The 22,607-nt window shown below is 41.7% G+C and overlaps 1 protein-coding gene across 4 annotated transcripts in view; it reads left to right on the top strand.

Annotated features, from left to right (window-relative positions):
• Positions 1-22,607, top strand: part of PRLR (prolactin receptor) — a 165,108-nt gene that overhangs the window by 99,639 nt on the left and 42,862 nt on the right. For all 4 annotated transcript variants that reach the window (XM_058717024.1, XM_058717018.1, XM_058717033.1 and 1 more), the window contains one exon: positions 18,140-18,201. The gene's annotated coding sequence lies outside the window, so the exon portion shown is untranslated. The remainder of the gene's footprint in view (positions 1-18,139; positions 18,202-22,607) is intronic.

Below are 22,607 nucleotides of genomic sequence, written 5' to 3'. Positions count from 1 at the left end.
TAGGGCTGCTCAGACCCACAGGAAGAGCCTCACACACAACTTAATGATAGTCCCCAAAAGCGTGACAGAGTAGTAGAAAGAAAATTCAGTCTAGCTGGTCTCTATTGCCACAGAAGAAACAAGATTAAAATGCAGTTAATTGGGAGTTTAGTGAGCAGGGACAATAACCAGAATTAAATAATAGATTTGCTTACTAAGAAAGCCTGTGGCATCTCCATTCCTAAAGAGACAGTCTGCTATAGCATGGGGATCAGAGGATTGGGTCACAATCCTACCTTGGCCTCTAACTTGCCATATAACTGTTCATGTTACATGACTTTTCAGGGCTTCAGTCTTCCCATCTGTCAAGTAAAAAGTTGAGCTGAGTGATCACCAGAGTCCTTTGTTACATACTAACAGTCTATGGTATGTGAAAACAGGACATGCAGCCTTCTGTCTTGACTGGGTATTAATAGCAGTTGCTTATCTGAGTTTCTTTCCAACTGAAGAATTTACAGACTAATTCATTAATTTCTGTCCTGTTTTGAATTGCAAAAATACAACCAGATCCAGATGAGATGATACCAAATAATAATTATTAATTATATTAGATCTGAAAATAATACTATAGTTATGTAAGAATAGAGTCACAATTGCTAGATGTATAGACTAAAATAGGTAGGGATAAAGTAGCTTGATGTCAGGGATTTGCTTTTTTAAGAAATAATAAAATAAAACAATGTATCCAGTAATATATTCAGATATCACAACATAACTTTTGGGTTGGCAGCCTTTCTGTATATGGAGTCTATATTGTAGAAAAAGGAGTCAGGATCCTGGAGTATGCAGATGTTGATGGTCTTGAGTGTTCTGGACATAGAACCAAGGGACTAAAAGCTTTAGAGACTACACAAAGCTTTTCTAAAAATCTGGGATGTGGAGGTTGAGTTAATTTACCTTTTTCTTCCTCTGTGTTATATGGATAGGTTGATAAACGAAGAAAGCAATTTCCCCTGAAAGAAATGGAAGCCCTTCGAGGTTTTAGTGACTTTGCTGGGAACACATACTAATGTGTATGGCAACATCAAAGCCAGAAGGAAGATTGAAGGGTGAGGTTCTAGGACTACCTCTCTCCTGTACCTCCTTCCACTCCTGCTGGGGAAGTACCAATAGTATACCTGTGCTTTTGGCCCCCATTTGCCTGTGTGGTTTTTGCATCTGTCCAATATCCAAGTCTCCTTAATCATTCTTAAACCTCCTTCCAGTGGTTAGATCTCTCCTTTCATAGAAATTAACAAGATTTCATAGCAGTGAACTCAGAACGCCATCACTGGCTCCTTTTAGGACAGTAGCAACTTTCCCACCGGAAGACCAGATGCCATACTAGAATAGGACTGTGCTATGCCCATATTAGGCTGATCACATCCCACACTTTCTAACTATTTTCACTAATTAAAAATACTAGCAAGTTTTAAGTTGGTTCATAAAAGTATGAATTTATCACAGAAAAGATGTTTATATAAACACACCAGCCCACTCAGGCACAAACCATCTGTGTTAGTTTCTTAGAGTTTCCATAACGAAGTGCCAAAGCTGGATAACTTAAAACAACATTTATTTTCCTACAGTTCTAGAGGCTAGAAGTCTATAATCAAGGTTTCCACAGGGGCACATTCCCTCTCAGACTCTGGTAGAATTTTTCCTTGCCTCTTGCTAGCTTCTGGTGGTGGCCACAATCCGTGGCATTCGTTGGCTTGAAGGCTACATCACTCCGGTCTCTGCCTCTGTTGTTACATGTGTACATTATGTCTCTTCCCTACTTCTTAGAAAAATAGCAGTCATAGTTGGTTAAGGGCCCATTATTACCAGTATGGCCTCATCTTTACTAATATATCTCCAATAACCCTATTTCCAAATGAGGTCACATTCCTAAGTACTGGGAGACTTAACCATCTCTTTTAGGGGGATGCAATTCAACTCACACAATCATCCAAACAAATAATATTGTGAGAAGGTTTCCATCTGTGCCCTCTGTTGTGGGTAGGCTCCTGACTTTACACAGTTTTAGAGCTGAAATCCTACTTCTGTCTGGAAAGTGATTTTTGACAAGAAGGATTGAGAGAATAGCCCAAGCTCCATGGCCAGTGCCAGCTCCTTCAGAAACACATGTCCCATCCTGTGTGACATGCTCCATGGAACCCAGGTGAACTCAGGTGCTGCTAATGCAGTGATGGCATGGTAAACTCAAGCTTGCAATTGGAAGGATCCATGGCTCACCCCCTCCAGCTTGTCCTGCTGCATTGGCCCTCACCCCTCTCAGTTCCTCCCCTTCTCCTGGCTCATTCATTCTGCTTTGCTGAAACCACAGTTGCTTTGAATCTGGCCATTTTGGTTCTTTGCACATGAGCTGTAAACCAAATAAGCCAAAGGAAACAAATACAACCATCATTAACAAGCAAGTTATCCAATTATTGGGGTTCTGTTTTTGAGATGGGGTGGGGGGGGCAGTCGAGGCCTTGTATATCACAAGGCAAATGCTAATCTGCCTGCAGAGTCAGCTTGCCAAAGGGTAATCATCAAACAGGTAGGGCTTCTTCTGAGTTGCACAGGCTTGTCATTGAGGATGTTCATTCAGATCAACGAATAAACCCTACCAGGCACCTTTAGTAAATCTAGCAAGCTTTGCCTTTGCCCTCTGGATTCTGAGGCAAGCATCCAAACTTTGTCTGGTTGCAGATGCTCAGAGTAAGTCACTGGAGTCACTGGGCTTCTTTAGATTCTGCGCAGATTTCCTGGTGTCACAGGAAATCTCTCTCTCTCTCTCTCTCTCTCTCTCTCTCTCTGTGTGTGTGTATGTGTGTGTGTGTATGTGTGTGTGTCTGTCTTTCTTTCTTGGTGATGATCAGGTCTCTGGGAGATGAGGGAACAGGGAAAGTATATTTGCAGAATCCAATCACCGTACCCACTCTCACCCCACTGCTTGGCACATTACCTGCCTTCTGTGCAAGTGAAAAGGAGGTAAACTACTCTGCCACTGGCAGAGGATGGAAGGTAAAGGAAGAGGAAGGAACAAAAGGAAAGAGGAAACAGGTGTCAGAGTGGGAAGAAAACATTAACCTTGCATAAAGTGATCAAGACTTATATGATATAGTGATCTCTCAATGAAGGAGTGGATGTAGCCAAGGTACTGGGATCTTTAGATATATCAGGGCTTCCTGAAAACCAGATAACCCCAACTTATCTTAAAACCCGTTAAGCCCCAACTCCACATTCGCCATGGTTGATACCTTGACTTTTGTGTAAATCCTCCCTGACCTTGTTGGACCAGAGACACAGAATGCAGAGTTGGGGCTCTGTCAGAGTGGCACAGCTCCATGGTGGCTCATCTCCATGCAGCTCAATTAGGCATGCAGAAAAGCTGAGTGGAAAACAAGACTCCCAATATCTAAAAACTGGATTGGAATTTCTATCCAAGGGACACAATTTTCCCATTGACCTAGTTGCCTGTACAGCATGTGGAGCAAATCCAGGACACTCAAGGTGAAAACATTTTTCCCTCAGTGCCTGAATGCCAACCATAATTTTTGAGTTCTCTCAACTGGAATCCCCGTTCTGGTCTAACTCCTGCTGTGGTGCCCGCTCTTGAAATTAAAGCTGCCTGCATTTCCACTACCATCGTCCAGAAAGGAGAGGGTATGCCACCATCTTTTCTTTTCTCCATCAGTTTTTATCTATAGTACTTTGTATTCGTTAACAATGGCTCTGGTTCCCTTTGCAATCTGGAGCTTCAGAGGCTTTGCTTTGGGTCAGCTCTGATTTGGAAGACTGAGCCTTTGGCAGTGAGGTTTTGGAAGAAAAAGGAAGAGAACACAGGATAGGGGCCAGAGATGGAGGCAGATTCGAAGGTTTGGCCTAAAAGTTCTACTTAATAGATGGAGGACCAATTATCTCTGGAACTCTGATTTCCCAACAAATACTTGACAGACAGGTTACAGGTGAGGACAAGATTAATTATTAAGGCATTGTGGAGGTAGAGAGGGGTAGAGGGGAAGTAAATACTTTCATGTTCATCACTGTTTATCCAAAATGAGTATTGCTAATCATGAGGGCTGCTGAACATAAAAGAATATCTATTATCATTTTTGTAAGTAAGTAGGGGAAATAACACACTGACATTTCTTTTGAACTGCTTTATTGTGATATAATTTATATACCATAAAGTACACCTGTTTAAAGTATACACCTCAGTGGTTTCTAGAATATTTACAGAGTTCTGCAACCATTTTCAAATTTTACTTTGAAAACATTTCATCACCTCAAAAAGGAACTTAGTACACATTAGCAGCAAATTCCCATTCCCCTTTCTCCCCTGCCCCCAGCCCCAAGCAACCATGAATCTACTTTGTGTCTCTGTAGACTTGTCTTTTCTGGACAATTGGTATAAATGGAATCATACTATATGAGGTCTTTTGTGACTGGCTTCTTTTCCCTAGGATAATGTTTTTGAGCTTTGTCCATGTTGCAGCATATATCATTACTTCATTCCCTTTGTATTGCCAAATAATATTCCATGATTAGGACATACTACATTTTATGTACCCGTTCATCAATTGATGGACAACATAACTATGTATTTTATTTCAAAGAGCAAAGTGCCATGATCTCTGTGATCTAAGTTGAACACCTTTTTAGCTGCAGGTATGAGTTCATAAAACAGTTCCTGAACTTAAGGTCTTGGATTTAAGAGAATTTAGTATTCATAGCAAAAGTGATTTGTATTTAAGTTTGTGGACAGTGGATGTTTGCAAGACAACCTAATGATAATAGTAAAATAAGATCATGGTATTTCTAGTTGTGTTTTTCAGTATATTAATAGAGTGGATATATATTTTAAAGCATTCACCCCTCCCTTCTAATAAAATAACTTTGGAAGGTATGAAATCTTGCTAATTATGTGAACACAGAATACAGCACCTGCCATATGTGTTCAGCCAACAATCTCACATCTCGACCTCTGAATGTGAGGTCGATCTCCAGAGCAGCCTGCCAGGGGTCTGTTGGATGCCCTCACCTGCCTGTTGTGTCCTTCTCTCTCTTTCCCTGCTACTGGCTTAGGTATGAATGAGGAGTCATGGAAAAGAGAAGGGGTAAGGAGCAAAGAGGGTTCCTCAGGTCTTAAGTGTTGCCCTGAGATCCATATTCAGGTAGTTCTTACCCAAGGTGGCGAAACCCTTGCTGTCCCCTCTTCTTACATGTGGAGTAGTGGCCAGACTGTGGGCTCTGGAATTCTGGCATGGCCATTTCCTATCCTTTGGATGCTGGGCAAGTACTTAACCTGTCTTGTTCCCATCAGCAAAGTGAAGATAATAGTAGTTCTTAATTTCTTATTTTGTCCAGTTGCTTTGAGGATTTCCCTAATTCCTGGCACATAACAAATGCACAATCAATGTTAACCATTAATATCATTAGCATGTATTAATTACTTGCTATTTTCTAGATACTGTGCATTGAATCTCCACAATAATCTAAAGAGGTAGCTAACAGTATTCCCATTTAACAGATGAAGAAATTCAGATTCAAGGAACTTACGTCTTCCTGAACGTGACATGGCTAGAAGGTGGCATAAGTCATGTTTATATCTCTTTAAGTCTGGTTCAAAATTTTGTGCATATCATTGGACAATACCACCTGTATGCAATGTATCATGCTAGCCAATATTCTGTATGCTAGGACATAACCATAATAGTGCACACAAATTTGTTTTAATAAAAATGAATGATTGATACAATAGGGCTACTTTGGAAAATGTCACCAAAACCCATGAGGAAAAAAAAAAAAACCAGAAGAGCGTGAGATGAAGCTGTTGGAACAAATATAGGGCCTAAGGAACCTCAAAGTAAAGCAAATCATCCAACTAGATGCCATGTTCTCCTCAGTCTGGGGAGCCAGGCCCCCTGGTTTATGGGACTAAAAGAAACTGCACATGACACCCTCAAGCTAAAGATTTCCATCAGCTACGGAATTAGTCCCTTGTGCCCATGTTGACATTTCAGTTCTCAAATTAATGTTTTCAGATGTTCTCATTACCATCACCACTCACCGCCCCTCCCCCCAAACAACACTGCAAAATTAGTCTTGGGAGCAAAAGAGTAAACACAAGCACAGCTTATGATTCTGCCAAGTTCAACTACCCCTAAAAAAAGCAACATCTGACAGTCAAACAAACAACCAGATTGAAAAACAGAGGTGTCAGCATTGACACATGCTAATTATTTGCTACTCCACAAGGGTTATTAGCTACACTGCCTCAAGATTGAAGGAGAAAACAGTTCAAGGGCCAGAGACAAATATCATTTTGATGGTCCCCAACTGGCTGAAGTCACAGGAAAGCTAATACAGATTTTCTCCTAACATTCCTCTCCAAACAATCTCCCTGATTACACAGTATAAAGTAGAAACAATTTTAGCTACTAATCCTAAATAATCCTAAACCTTGGATACTAAAATCAGGAAATATTTATTCTCTTGTATTTCCAGGTAAAAAGGTGTTCTCAATTCATATTACCAAAATCATAACAATCTGCTATTTTAATTTAAAAAGCATTTTCTTTCCCCATGGCTTCAAATGCATAAAGAACCTTTTCATAAGCCCCCTCATGGGGATTTAGAGATCAGGAGAGAGGTAACATTTTTTTAAATGTTCTTAATATTGCAATCAATTGGGGATTATTGTTTTAAACCAATTCCTTGAGAATTCTAGATAAAGTCTTTTCATCAGGTGTAAGTTGTTTTTTATTGTCATTTTAATTAGGAGTATAACCCTGGTTTGTAGATGCTATAAGCTTCTTTAGGAAGATGGATTTGTACTGCGGTCTCTGAACTACAATAAACAGAAAGCCATTTCATTCAGGTCCGCTACTAGTGGCTGCCTCATCCCTGCATCCAACCTTTAGTTGCCCCAGTCACAATGACCGTTGGCCAGTTTGTGCAGAGTCACATTTATGCCCTGGCTGTTCACCGGACTGGAACAATTACTCTACTTTTCAGTGATCCCAATTTGGTATTGTCATCCTTGTAAAATCCAACTGTAAACTCTACCTTTCCCTGGTAGTCAATCAAGAAGACCTGGACTTTGGTTCTTTTTAAATTATCAGTAATACACTTTATTTACTTTATACTCACTCTCAAAAGGATTTGAAGTAATGTGCTTTAGATATGGCTTTGCTAAACTGTGACCTTGAGCAGGTTGTAACACTCATAAAACTTCTAACCGTTCACAGTGTTTCGCTATTGTGAAGCACTTCTACATCCTTTCTCTTGTTAAAGTTATTACCCTCAGAGAATGCCAGTTGACCTATATGCTTCTGGTAAAGCTAGCAGGTGGAAAACACTTTAGAAAACAAGGGCAGTGGACAAATGCAAGGGTCCCCCTGTTAATCTACTGATGGGTAGGACTAGAGTTTCAGTATGTGGGTCCAACTTTGGCTTCAACTCTGGCCTCCGGAGAAGTTCCCATCCTGGATATTTGGCAAGAATGAGAGGTCAGAAATGCCAAGACCAGGAGGTCAGGGTGGATATTCTGCCAAGGATCCATACAAGGAACTTCTTGGAAAGAAATGAATTTGAGGAATTTGGCCTGAATATCAGTAACTACAAAAGGGCCTTGAGTTTTCCTAGCAGATGATTTCAGGAATATCTAAATTCTGGATTTAGGGATTATAGACTATAGCTTAAATTGCAAGCCTAGAGCCTAAGAATCATAGCATTTCAGAGTTTAAATAAGCCCTCTTAACTGTTCTTTATGTCCTGATCCTCGTCAGTAACCCCTCTAGGGTTTCACGTAGTTTCTGCTTAAAGAGTTTGTCTCCTACCAGATATCTCACTTCATGCTTGGGACACAATAACCATTAAACAATTATTTTTCCTTTCAAGCCCAGGCCTTCTTCCTTCTAACATGACTCATTTATTGTTCTCCCAGTAATGGGCAAGTGGGCTTTTATTGAACTCAAATCTGTTTCCATGTAATTTCTTCCAACTAGAAGATTTCTCTCTTTGTGCCTTTGGATATATTTTCTCAGTGATCATAGCAACCCTAAATGATCTCAGAGACAACACACAAAGCCCTTGAGAATTGACACATCTTCCTTTTTACTTCCAACTTCTCCTTGTCTTCTGCATCTCTTTCTTTTCCTCTGATCCCCTTATAATTCTTCTGGAAATGAAGCATGAACTCATAGAGAGAAGGCAAAGGGTTCCAGGGGAAAGACAAGAGAAACTTGGTTCAAGCCCTGACAAATTTCCACCTCTAAAGCTTTAAAGTAAATATTACTATTTACTGGATGGAGATGGGGGTATAATGATAGGATATACGTGGATATTCATTATAGATTGCAACATACTATAAAAGCTACCAAATACTTTAATATTAAATTCTAAAAGACCTCAACCATCATGTAGTCCTGGCTTCTTGTTTTACACTAGAACATTAAACAGAGGAGAAAAGTGACATGTCCAAGGACCACAGCACTAGTTAGAGGCAGAGCTAGCAATGAAAGCCAGATTTTCCAACTCACAATTCTTTGCTTCTTCTACGGCCTCTCTGTTGAACAATGAAATCCATAAGAATCATCCACACAGAGACCCTAAATAGTACCCCCACACGTTAGGTGCTCAGTGACTAATGGCTGAAGAAACATATGAGTAAATGGTTAAAGGAATGACAGTACTTATTCACAATGATGACATTTTATAGTTTCCCTCCAAATGTCACTTCTATTTCCAATCAATTTTTTAAATTATTTTTCAATATATGACGTTTATTGTCAAATTGGTTTCCATACAACACCCAGTGCTCATCCCAAAAGGTGCCCTCCTCAATACCCATCACCCACCCTCCCCTCCCTCCCACCCCCCATCAACCCTCAGTTTGTTCTCAGTTTTCAAGAGTCTCTTATGCTTTGGCTCTCTTCCACTCTAACCTCTTTTTTTTTTCCTTCCCCTCCCCCATGGGTTTCTGTTAGTTAGTTCTGTTAGTTTCTCAGGATCCACATAAGAGTGAAACCATATGGTATCTGTCTTTCTCTGTATGGCTTATTTCACTTAGCATAACACTCTCCAGTTCCATCCATGTTGCTACAAAGGGCCATATTTCATTCTTTCTTATTGCCACGTAGTACTCCATTGTGTATATAAACCACAATTTCTTTATCCAGTGAAGAAATGGGCAGAAGACATGAATAGACACTTCTCTAAAGAAGACATCCGGATGGCCAACAGGCACATGAAAAGATGCTCAACATCGCTCCTCATCAGGGAAATACAAATCAAAACCACACTCAGATATCACCTCACGCCAGTCAGAGTGGCCAAAATGAACAAATCAGGAGACTATAGATGCTGGCGAGGATGTGGAGAAACAGGAACCCTCTTGCACTGTTGGTGGGAATGCAAATTGGTGCAGCCGCTCTGGAAAACAGTGTGAAGGTTCCTCAAAAAATTAAAAATAGACCTACCTTATTTTCAATCATTTTTTAATTAGGTCTCTGTTAAGGAGCTTTGTGCTCAACACGGACCTGTGAAGATTAAATGGGACCACGCATGCAAGTCCTGAAAAGCAGCGTCTGGCAATCAGTAAATGCTCACTAATTATTTGTATTCTCTGTTTCTAACCATTTTTCTAAAAAGACTATGCTGATGCCATCGACACTCACTAATCTGAAAATCACCTTTCAATCTATGAACCAAAGGAATTCTGCAACTGCCAGCGTAATACTTTGTATTACTACTCCCTGTTGATTCCTGCCTTGTACCTTTAACTAGGCCATCCACACGTGCCCCTGGCTGTTGACATCCAAAAAGACACACTTTCTTTCTCTGAACTTGTGTTTACTTAGTCCCTGACCTTTGGGCTCTGTCCCCCATTCCCAGTCAGGACTTGCCTGTTGGACCTGACAAGATATTTGGCTTTACCTTAGTTGACCCTTAGTGTTCTTACTCCCTCTCCTTCAATCTCCATCTCCATCATGGTTTTGGAATTTCCCCTGGTTCCCTGTACTCCAGGCATTCTGGCAGCTCTGTTCCCCCTAAACAAGGCCCTCTCCCTTGACCCAAATTAGTGTGTCTGCCTCTGCCTTATATACAGGTCAGACACTCTCTCTATTGAAGCATTGGTTATAAATATTGATTTTTAATACTTGGGGCTGGCAGGTGGATATAAGCTCTTCATATTTCTGTGTTTCAGAAAAGAGAAACAGAGGTATCTTTATTCCTTATTTTTTTCCATGTTTGTATATAAATTCTAGTCAGTTAACATACAGTGTAATATTAGTTTCAGGTGCAGAATTGAATGATTCATACATACAACTTACAAACAACACCCAGCACTCATCACAAGTACCCTCCTTAATACCCATCACCTATTTAGCAAATCCCCCCATCCACCTCCCCTCCAGCAACCCTCAGTTTGTTCTCTATAGTTAATAGTCTGTTTCTTGGTCTTCCTCTCTTTTTTCTCCCCCTTTGTGGTTTGTTTTGTTGCTTAAGTGCTTTTGTTTTTTTTAAATCATATGATATGTGTCTTTCTCTGACTGACTTCTTTCACTTAGCATAACACTCTCTAGCTCCAACCACATTGTTGCACAAGTCAAGATTTCATTCTTTTTATGGCTGACTAATATTCCATTGTAATCTTCTTTAGCCATTCATCCGTTGATGGACATTTGGGCTCCTTCCATGATTTGGCCAATGTTGATAATGCTGCTATAAACTTTGGGTACATGGATCCCTTCAAATTGGTATTTTTGTATTCTTTGAGAAAATCCCTAGTAGGGCAATCGCTGGATTATAGGGTAGTTCTATTTTTAGCTTTTTGAGGAACCTCCATACTGTTTTCCACAGTGGCTGCACCCGTTTGCATTCCCACCAACAGTGCAAGAGGGTTCCCCTTTCTCTGCATCCTCGCCAACCTCTGTTGTTTCTTCTGTTGTTGATTTTAGCCATTCTGACGGGTGTGAGTTGATATCTCATTGTAGTTTTGTATTTCCCTGATGATGCATGGTGTTGAGCACCTTTTCATGTGTCTGTTGTCCATCTGTATGTCTTCTTTAGGAAAATGTCTATTGCCCATTTTTTAACTGGATTATTTTTCTTATTTACTTTTAGGTTAACTGAACGAGCTCTTTCCATTCCTTTCCATATGTTGCCTCTGGTCTCCCATTTTAATAGTGCTCAGATTTGACTTGCCCTTGAAGAATGATTCTTGTGTGCTTTTTTGGGTTATTTTCCCTTTGAAGGCTTCATACACCTATCACACACATGTATACACACTGCCATACATGATCTGTATCAGTTGCCAGAATTCTTTAAAATTTTTTTAATGTTTATTTCTTTTTGAGAGAGACAGAATGCAAGTGGGTTAGGGGCAGAGAGAGAGGGAGACACAGTTTCCAAAGCAGGCTCCAGGCTCCGAGCTGTCAGCATAGAGCCCAACGCGGGACTCAAACTCAGGAGCTGTGAGATCATGACCTGAGCCAAAGTTGGACACTCAATCGACTGAGCCACCCAGGCGCCCCTCAGTTGCCAGAATTCTTGAAGCTTCCTTCTTAATCTGAGTGTATCTGACAATTCATCAAGACTAAAGTCTAAACTTGGGGTAATGGCAGTAAACAAGAAAGAGGTTTGGTAAATTCACCAATTGGCATTATCCTTGAAGTTCTGGTGTGGATGAGACTTATTTATTATCTTTTTAACTTCTGTGCCTTCTGATACATTACCACTTAATATCTTCTTATTTAATAGTCTGTCTACTCCTGCTAAATCCCAGCCAGAATGTCAGTTGCTTCAGAGCATGGACTTGATCTGTTTATATTCACAGCTCTGTCTTCAGAACCCAAAACACTGTGCTTGACAAATAGCAGGCAACCAATCAATGTTTGTGGAATAATAAATGGATGAATGAATGAGTGAATGAATGAAAAGCAGAGTGAAGTTTTGGTTGGATCACAGCCTTGGGCATCAAAGAAATTCCTGTTCAAGTTTGGTGATGCCACTTTCCAGCTATGAGGCTTCTCTGAATTTCAATTTCTTCATCAATAAAATGGGGATGGTAATGTTACCTACCTCATAGGTTTTGGGGGAGAATTAAATAAGAGAATGCCTATTACTTTTTTAATTTATTTATTTAAATTCAAGTTAGTTAACATACTGTGTAGTATTGGTTTCAGGAATAGAACCCAGAATTTAGTGATTCATCACTTCCATATAACACCCAGTGCTCATCCCAGCAAGTGTCCTCATCAATGCCCATCACCCGTTTAGCCCAGCCCCTACCCACCTCCCCTCCAGCAATGCTCAGTTTGTTCTCTGTACTTAAGAATCTATTATGGTTTGCCTGCCTCTCTGTTTGTATCTTATTTTTCCTTCCCTTCCCCTATGTTCATCTGTTGTTGTTGTTGTTGTTGTTGTTTTTAAATTTATTTATTTTGAGAGAGAGATAGTATGAGTGGGGGAGGGGCAGAGAGAGGGAGAGAAAGAGAATCCCAAGCAGGCTCAACCCTGCCAGGGCAGAGCCACGAGATCATGACCTGAGCAGAAACCAAGAGTCAGACACTTAACCGACCAAACCACCCAGGCACCCCCATCTGTTGTGTATCTTAAATTACACATATGAGGGAAATACGATATTTATCTTTCTCTGACTTATTTCACTTAGCATAATACACTCTAGTTCCATCCACATTGTTGCAAATGGCAAGATTTCATTTTTTTGATTGCTGAATAATATTTCATTATATATATATATATATATATATATACATATACATATACATATATATCACATCTTCTTTACCCATTCATCAGTCAGTGGACATTTGGGCTCTTTTCATAATTTGGCTATTTTTTATAATGCTGCTATAAACATTGGGGTGCATGTGTCCCTTCAAATCAGCATTTTTATATCCTTTGTAGTGCAATTCTGGGTCATAAGGTAGAAGATATTTGTAAATGACCTATTGGCTAAAAGGTCAGTATCCAAAATCTGTAAAGAACTTGTCAAAAACTCAACATCCCCCCAAAAAATAATCCGGTGAAGCAATGGGCAGAAGATATGAATAGACACTTTTCCAAAGAAGACATCCAGATAGTTAGCAGACAGATGAAAAGATGCTCAACATCACTCATTATCAGAGCAATACATATCAAAACCGCAATGAGATACCACCTCACACCTGTCAGAATGGCTAAAATGAACAACTCAGGAAACAATAGATGTTGGCCAGAATGCAGAGAAAGGAGAACACTTTTGCACTGTCGATGGGAATGTAAACTGGTGCAGCCACTCTGGAAAACAGTATGGAGTTTACTCAAAAATTAAAAAGAGAGAGAGAGAGAGAGAGAGAGAGAGAGAGAGAGAGAGAGAGAGAATGCCTATTAAAATTCTTAGCACAGGGGCACCTGGGTGGCTCAGTCAGTTAAGTGTCTGACTTCGGCTCAGGTCATGATCTCACAGCTTGGGGGTTCGAGCCTTGCATTAGGCTCTGTGCTGACAGCTCGGAGCCTGGAGCCTGCTTCGGATTCTGTATCTCCCTCTCTCTCTCTCTGCCCCTCCTCCTCTCTCTCTCTCTCTCTCTCTCTCTCAAAAAATAAACATTTAAAAAAAGTTTTAAAATTCTTAGCACAGTAGCTGCCATATTTTCAGAACTAGATAAATGTTGACTGTTACATCTATTCTTTTCAGTGAAAATCCTCAAATGTTGAAGCTTATTAGAGATAATTGAACTAATTTAATGACTAGTAGTTATGGCTGTACAGAAGACAAATTAGTTTCATTAATGTGTCAGCAAGATTTTACTTATAGAGCCACATTAACAAAACATGTATCAGTCACACCTACCATGTTTAAAACATTATACTAGGATTTCAGGAGTGGGCAAGATGCAAGGATGGATATGACATATTCTCTTTCCTCTAGGAACATAAAATCTAGAGGACCCCCTATGTGTGCTGCACTGTGCTACGTAAATAAAAATATGAGAGACTGTTGCCTCCCACATCATCTGACTGACTTTTTGTGCTTTGCAGAAAATTATTCTCTAACACTTAACCTTTTGTTTAAAACCTTACAATGAGCAACCCACTGCCTCATGAAACATATCACTCTACTTGGAAATGGTAGTCACCATTGGAAAGATTTTCCTTGAAATTCACCACAAATCTGCCTTTCTCTGGGGCACCTGGGTGGCTCAGTCGGTTAAGCATTCTGACTTTGGCTCAGGTAATAATCTCGCCGTTTGTGATTTTTGAGTCCCACGTCGCGCTCTGTGCTGACCTCTTGGAGCCTGGAGCCTGCTTCAGATTCTGTATCTACCTCTCACGCTGCCCCGCCCACCCCCCTTGCATTCTGTCTCTCTCAAAAATAAATAAACATTTTTAAAATTTTTTAAATCTTAAAAAAAAAAACCTGCCTTTCTGGAATTTCTATACATTGATCCAACTTCTGCCTTCTGGACACACCCAGAAAATTTTTTTTTCCTTTATACATCAGAGGTTAGCTAAGTAAGGCCTACAGGCAAATCCAGGTACTCATTTGTTTTTGTAAATAAAGTTTGTTGGAACACAGCCAAGCCTATTGGTTTACCTGTTGTCTGTGGCTGCTTTTGCACAATTACAGACTAGTAGCAATAGACAACTTATGGCCTCTTTGATCTCTGCTGTATATGGCAGACCTTGAAACAATTAATATGTCTTCACTTAAAGTGGGAAGCCTAGGGGCGCCTGGGTGGTGCAGTCGGTTAAGCGTCCGACTTCAGCCAGGTCACGATCTCGCGGTCCGTGAGTTCGAGCCCCGCGTCAGGCTCTGGGCTGATGGCTCGGAGCCTGGAGCCTGTTTCCGATTCTGTGTCTCCCTCTCTCTCTGCCCCTCCCCCGTTCATGCTCTGTCTCTCTCTGTCCCAAAAAAAAAAATAAAATAAAATAAAAAATAAAGTGGGAAGCCTAGAACTGTGCCTAGATCTCTGGGTGGGAGCTAATGAAGGCAGAATGAAGGCTCAGTATCACCTCCCTTGTCCTGGACACTGTACTTCTAATTATGTGGCCAGAGATTAGGTTGGCTTTTGACTGACACAGAATACTAGAGTGTATAAAGGACTCCATTTCTGAGATTATTTTCCCCAGGAGCTTCTGTTAAGTTATGCATCCCCACCTTGCAGTGGTGTAGCATAGTGTTAGAAACTATGCACAAAACTTTCCATCTTTCCAGCCTGTCCAGAGAAATCAGAAAACAATTTAGCATATATTAAAGGGCTGTATTGGTCAGGGTCAGACAAGAAGAAGATGTTAATACTCAAGCTAGGATTTTTTAATAAAATATAATAAAGAGACCATTGACATACCTGTGGGCAGCGTTGAGAGAACTAACAAGGGAATTTGTCACCACCCTTTCTCCATAAAGGTGAATGGGGAGGGAGGGATTTTTTTGGGACTCGTGAAAGCTGGAGCCATGGAAGAAGGGCTGCCCAACTGGAGCTGCGGTGGTAGAGACACAACCACTGCCAGAACTAAGCTACGAGGAAGGCGGGAAGAGAGGGAAATATTTCCCTGATGTGCTCTTCCCCCACCCTCTGCTACCATGGATGGAGCCCAACCTGAAGCTACAGGGCAAGAGAGCCACCCAAGTCACCCCCATAGGGTGTGCCCCCATAGGGCACAGAGCAAGACCAAGTATATGCAGAAGTTGGGGCAGAGAATGACAAAAGCTAAATGATGTGCCAGGTACTTAATAAATGCTGAATGAGTAAACAGATGAATGAATGAAGTGAGCCCAAGGTCTGTTGTTCAATTAATGTTTGTTGAACTGCAAAATGAGTGGGAAGACAGTGATCTCCTTTATGGCCTCTTGCCTCAGAACTATCACTGGTACTGCTTGGCATTCCAGATTTTCTACCCCCAATGGAACATTTGTCCTGTGCTCCACTGCCTCTGCACCTTCCCTAGCCTCAGCTGACCACTTAGGGCTTCCTGCAAGAGTGTAAAACGAGTCTGGATCCTTCTGAACAGACCTAGGACATTATCAAGAAGAGGGCAGTAAGTCCTGAAATTATTCTCAGAGTTTTAAATGCATTCTAGAATGTTCAGAGTTTTATAAATGAAAACCAGGGGTGCCTGACTGGCTCAGTTGGTACAACATGAAACTCTTGATATCAAGGTTGTAAGTTCAAACCCCACATTTGTTATAAAGATTACTTAAAAATAAAATCTTTTAAAAAAAGGAAAAGAAAAATTCAGCATCACTGTACTACATGGAAAGAAATTGGTGGCTTTCGAGAAAGCTGCCCCAGACATTTGTGTTACAGACTCTGGATTCACCAGACACCTCATTATCAAGTGCCTTGGGGCTGGCTGTTTGATGTTCAAGTGGCCTTCGTCACATCATAGCCTTCTATTCAAAGATGTCTGGGCTCTCCATTCATTTTGGTAGTATCAGTAATGTTGAGATAGTGGGGTGTGTGTGAGAGATCCTCAGTGGCCCGCTTGTCACGTCCTCCTGCATCAGCTGAATCAGCATGGAGAGTATTTGGCACTTAATTCCTCAAAGGATATTCCTAAGGGTTCTGAATTTTGAAGACATAAAAATTATTTGAAGGCATTATTTGGTCTACTACTCTAGCTAGATTGTTTTATCAAGAAACGTGCAAGACAGGATCAGGCACTAAATTAGGAATTGCTGTCCATACACCAAAGCAAATTTTAAAAAGTTAACTGCAGACACGTATGGGCCAATTTTGTATTCAAGTCCTGAAATCGTTTTTGTTCTCACAGTGGTACAACTATCAGTTGTCACCTTGTGCCCCACAGACTGAGGCCAGTCAGTTTCTAGAGTTTAAAATGTCCTATATAAAACCCAGGGCCAGATATATTGGAAGGAGCAAGGTGGGAACCATGATCCGTGATGGACATAGTCTAAGTGGGACAAGCCCATACCTAGAGCCCAATGATCAACTTTGTCCTCACCAAAAGTTAGTCTAGTCACACTTTGAAAAGCATTCTTCTGCCAGTGCTCCTGTGTTCCATGAGATAGAATCAAACCTGAGCTTCATGTTGGAGTGACCAAATACCCAAAGTCAGCCATGGCTGTGATGGGACTTGTGAATAAATTTTACTCAAGGTCTCTAGGACCAAATTTCATAAAACCTATCCCAATTAGGATGACTGTCAAAGTTTGAGTAAGACCTAAAGATTAGATAGTGGTGCTGTATCAATGTTAATTTTCTGATTTTAATCATTACACTGTTAAGGTAAGAGAATACCCTTATTCTTGGGAAAACACACTGACATATTTAGGGGTTAAGCGGCACCATGACTGAGGTGCCTGGCTGGCTCACTTGGTCAAGCATCTGACTCTTGATTTCATTCAGCTCAGGTGATGATCTCACAGTTCACGAATTTGAGCCCCACGTTGGGCTCTGCACTGATGGTGCAGAGCCTGCTTGGGATTCTCTCTCTCTCTGTCTCTGCCCTGCTCTCTTTCTTTCTCTCTCAAAAGAAACAAATAACTTTTAAAAACTTTTTAAAAAGGGGCCTCATGGGGCGCCTGGGTGGCGCAGTCGGTTAAGCGTCCGACTTCAGCCAGGTCACGATCTCACGGTCTGTGAGTTCGAGCCCCGCGTCAGGCTCTGGGCTGATGGCTCGGAGCCTGGAGCCTGTTTCCGATTCTGTGTCTCCCTCTCTCTCTGCCCCTCCCCCGTTCATGCTCTGTCTCTCTCTGTCCCAAAAATAAATTAAAAACGTTGAAAAAAAAATTTTTTTAAAAAAAAAAAAGGGGGCCTCATGACTGCAACTTATCCTCAAGTGATTCAGAAAAAGTAATAATTTGTGTATGTGGAGACGAAAGAATAAGTTAAATGTGGTAAAATATTTAACTGTTAGGGTATTTGAGTGAAAGATTTATGGGCTTTTACTTTTTTATGATTTTTGCAACTTTTCTGTACATTTCAAATTACTTCATAATAAAGTTGCCAAAAAACTAATTGCAAAAAACTAGGGCTGTCGTCTGCCTGTCACTGAAGTGCAGTGATGGTGGTCAATCTGGGGCTATAGATTGAGTCAGAAATGATGTCTCCTCTTCTGTCATCCTTAAACTAAGATGAGTCATTTTCTCTTTCAGCTAAAGAACTCTTCTATTCATGGAGGTGAAAACTAAGGAAGGTTTCCACATGAACCCTGAAGGTAAGGGAAACTTGATCACGTGTCCTTCTGTGACATCACCCATCGGTCCTGCTGTCCATTTCAACCAGGGCAGGGACTCATGTATCTTGGCTCACAGAGTAAATAATTCCAAAACAGTCATCATCTATGTGGTCTCATGCTGCTGTTCTCAAAGACCCTTTAATCTTCTGAGCCTGTCCTGCTCAGAGAAACCTTCTCTTTTTCTAAAGGAATATACCAAAACTCTCATATCTTTTATGTTTTCTGTACTTGAGAGATTTTCAACAATAACTGTGTTACTTTGAAAATCAGGAAAATAAATATTATTCTTGTTTTCCCAAGCAGCTCTACATAAATTCTTGCCATAGCTTTCTGTGCCCCTCTTAGCCCCCTAATACTGTCACTGCTGCATGTCTCCTCCCTCCCACCTCAATGAGAGACTTCATGGAAAGACTCATATGCGCCAGGCCCTGGATCTTCTCCATCTACCATTAGCAAAGGAAATCATTCCATGGCCCAATGGCCCCCTGAGTCCCAGGCACAATCTGCCGGCTTGGATCTCACAAGCTACTGGTTGCCTCTCCCCACCTACAATATCCTATTGCCATTTTGGCATCGGAATTGGGTAGAAGTATTTAACTCACATTTTCTCTCTTCATCCCAATTCAAATACCATGCCCTTATTCCATCTCCTTAGGATACCAGGCCCAGCTGACAAATCCATCATATGAAGTATTAAGACTCCATTTTACATATGGAGAAACCAAGCCATATGGCTTGCCTCTGTATCTACTACAGTAAAATGGGATCTAGACCCACTGAGACCAACGTGACTGTGTAACCCTGAGAATGCACTCTTGTCTTTCAGAGGAAGTTAAAGATTCTTGAAGATGTGAAACTGGGCCATTGGTAGAAGAAACTTGTGGCCAAAATTGTCCTAGGATTTCCTGAGACCACCTCAGGATATTTACTAGTTTTCCAACATTGAAAAAGTGATAGCCCTTTGAAGGTCATATGGCACTTCACTATCAAAAACCAAGCCTGAGCTTTCCATTTGGGCCAGAAGTTCTCAACTTGAGCACTGTTGAAATTCTGGGCCAGATAATTCTTTGTCATGGAAGCTGTTCTGCTCATCCCTGAGATCTCAGCAGCATCCCTAACCTCTAGATGCCACTAGGACACCACCCCCACCCTGCTTGTAACAATCAACAATGTCCCCAGATATTCCCTAAGGTTCCAGGGAGGACAAAATGTCCCCCCTAGTGATGATAATAAAATAACACTTCTAGGCATTACCAAATGTCCCCTGGGTAGGGGCAGGGGGAAGCACAATCTGCCCCATGGAGAACCACCACTGTAAGTTACCTCAGCCCAGCAAGAACTTCTGCTTTTCATACAAATGGACTGAAATTCATAGTATCTGGAATAAAATTAGCAAAGACTTGCAGAAGGACCGCCATGAGTTGTCAGAATGAATGCTGTGGCACAACAGGACCCTATGCCATAATGTACCCTGCCCGGGAGTATGTGATGACATTGCAGCTGGTGAATCAACCTAGCCAGACAACCAGCCTCTATGTGTTTCTACTTTCTGGGTTTCTGCCCCTTGATGCCAAATGCCTCATAGGATTTGTTTGAGTGAAACACAAGCAAAGGAGAACAGGGTAGCGCTGAATAATGTGAGTAGTCCTTCCATTCATGAGGGCAAAGAGATCCAGAAAAAGCACTGTGTAGTCTTAACTGTGTTGCAAAGCACCAGGGGGATTTGGCTGCTATTTTTTATTTTATAGACCACATTATTGCACTAAAGATTTAGTGATCTCCAGTGATTTCATAAAGTTTGATATTTTTCAACAAGTAGAAACCCATTCTTGGCAGAGGTTTGATGGGAAATCCCTTTTTCCATTCCTCAAAGAGTGTAGAGCAAGTGAGGCTCTGGCCGCAGATTTACCCATGGTACCACGTGGTGAACCAAGGCCCCAAGAATAAATCCCGAAGTACAAGTATTGGAATACAGTCTTCCTGCTCATCTCCAAGCATGCCTCTTTTTTCCCTGGCTGTTCTCTGTCCCCCACACCCACCTCTCTTTATCCTCCATCATTTATCCAACTGAGTGTTTGGTTTGAAAGGCTACCTCTGCTACCCATGAGTATCTGTGAAAACACAGGCAAGAATCTAAGAACAGTTGCACGGTTGTCCAAGAAAAGCAGAAATACGGCTCAGTTTCAGGGTGAGAAGAACATCCAGAAAGCAATGTCCTTAATGGAATCCAGGGAGGAAAATCTCTCTAAAAGAGAGATTGCAGTTCCTGGCCAGGATTCCACCAAAAGTGCCACAGTCCATTTTGTGGCCTTTAATCTGGTTTTTGGTCTCTTTAACTTAATTATTAACCCTTCAGTCTTGCCCCAATGTGATCACTCCCTAACAAGCTCTCCCTAGCAACCTCCTCCCAAGGGTGGAACAGAACGTCACTCTGACTGGCATGCCAGGTTCTTTTGCAAGAGCTTGGCATCCTCTGGGCTCTCCCCGTTCCATCTCTCCCACATCCAGCCTTTTCCCAAGCTCCCATCTGCACAACTCTGACCTGATTGCAGTGATGGAGGTATTGAACTCCAGCCCCACCCTGTCCAGTACACTAGCCATTAGCCACATGCAGCAATTTACATGTAAATTCTTTGAAAATAACTTTTAAAACTCAGTTCCTCAGTCACACTGGCTACATTTCAAATGCTCAATAGCCACATACTCCTCTAGCCTGAGGCTGTTACTGGCAATGGGGAGTTCTGGAAAGGAGGTTCTGGAGAAGAAGCCTAAAATTACCAGTTGTGTAGGGAGGGATAGAAAAGAGTACAAGGAACAAAATTCCAAAGGGGAAATGAAGGGGGACCAAAGAAAAACTGGATATCCTTTGCCAAGGGCCCAAACCTAACCAAACATACATCTACTCCATCACAAAGCTCTCTATGTTGACACTTGCGAATAAAGGAGCCACTGGGGTCAGCTTTGGGTCCTGCTTCCTTCATTGTATGGCCGCTGGATTCTGTGGGCTCCTTTTGAAGCCAGAGACAAAAGCAAAGGGGAAAATGTAACCAGCAGTGTCTGCCATGCCAAGTTATACCCAGAGCTGTGGATAGGAAGGAGGGGCTTTCTACCCTTCATCCCTGAAGCAACCTCCCCAGAGAAGCCCCCTGTTTCCTCCACCAGGTCACATCTTCCCACTGTTGGCTTGCATGGCACCTGCAGAACTCCCTTAATACTTGTGTCAAGTACATGTAAGTGTTTTACTAGCTTCTCTCCACTACCAGACTAAGTACTAAGGGGGTTGTTTGAGCAAAACACCATGTTCTCAGGGCCCTGCCCATGCCTGTTGCACCATAGATGCTCAGTGAATATTTGTTGAAAGATGGATTGATGAGTGGATGGGTGGATGGATAAAGGGATGAGTGAGTGAGAACACTACACTAGGTACACCCTGCCTTTTTCTGAAAATGCATTCAAAAGGGCTGAATCAAGGGGCGCCTGGGTGGCTCAGTCGGTTGAGCGTCCGACTTCAGCTCAGGTCACGATCTTGTGGTCTGTGAGTTCGAGCCCCGCATCGGGCTCTGAGCTGATGGCTCGGAGCCTGGAGCCTGCTTCCGATTCTGTGTCTCCCTCTTTCTCTGCCCCTCCCCCGTTCATGCTCTGTCTCTCTCTGTCTCAAAAATAAATAAACGTAAAAAAAAAGTTTAAAAAAACAAAAGGGCTGAATCTTGGTTTTCCTTCTTCCTCCCCATTCTCACTTAATTGGGTCTGTCCTGCGAGAATTTATCGTTCCACCCCCAATCCCAGCCTAATTCAAGGACCTTGGTCATTACATCTTTGATTGGACAAGTGAGTTTTTGTTAAGAAAGGGCTTCTTCTGAGGGAAGCTGAGTAAAGGGGAAAGAAGAAAAGAGAGTGAATATAAGCCGCTAAGAGAGACAAGTAATTATCTTGCTGCATCAGTAGCTCACATGTTTTGAATGAAGAAGCAGGTTTGAAAGAACATTGTACATGACTGAGAAGGGTTGATTTAATCCAGTAGAGATGGGATGTGCTTGTATAAGAGATGGACCAAAGTGAGGGGAGATAAGGGGACTTGGGGACTGGTAGTGGTTTCAAGAGGTGAGAGATACTCTGACACTCTGGCAACAGGCAAGGAGGTGGGGCTTTAACCCTTGCCACCCATCTGCTGCCCCACCTCCCCACCACCCTTTGAACTTCCAGATCCTCCTACTTTACATGCCAAGGATGACCAGAGGCTGAGGGGCCAAGGTAAAACAAGTGCCCAGCTTCTGAGAGAACCCTACTGAACTTCTTAAACCACTTGAATAAGATGACCCCACCCTTCTCTGAGGCTCTGAAAGAGTTTTCCCATGAAATTGCCTTTCAACAACTTGTCAAAAGCT

This window comes from Neofelis nebulosa, chromosome 1, assembly GCF_028018385.1.
Source record: "Neofelis nebulosa isolate mNeoNeb1 chromosome 1, mNeoNeb1.pri, whole genome shotgun sequence".
Lineage (NCBI taxonomy): Eukaryota > Metazoa > Chordata > Mammalia > Carnivora > Felidae > Neofelis > Neofelis nebulosa.
The sequence above is the reverse complement of the archived record's forward strand: the minus strand, read 5'-3'. Positions and strand labels throughout refer to the sequence as shown.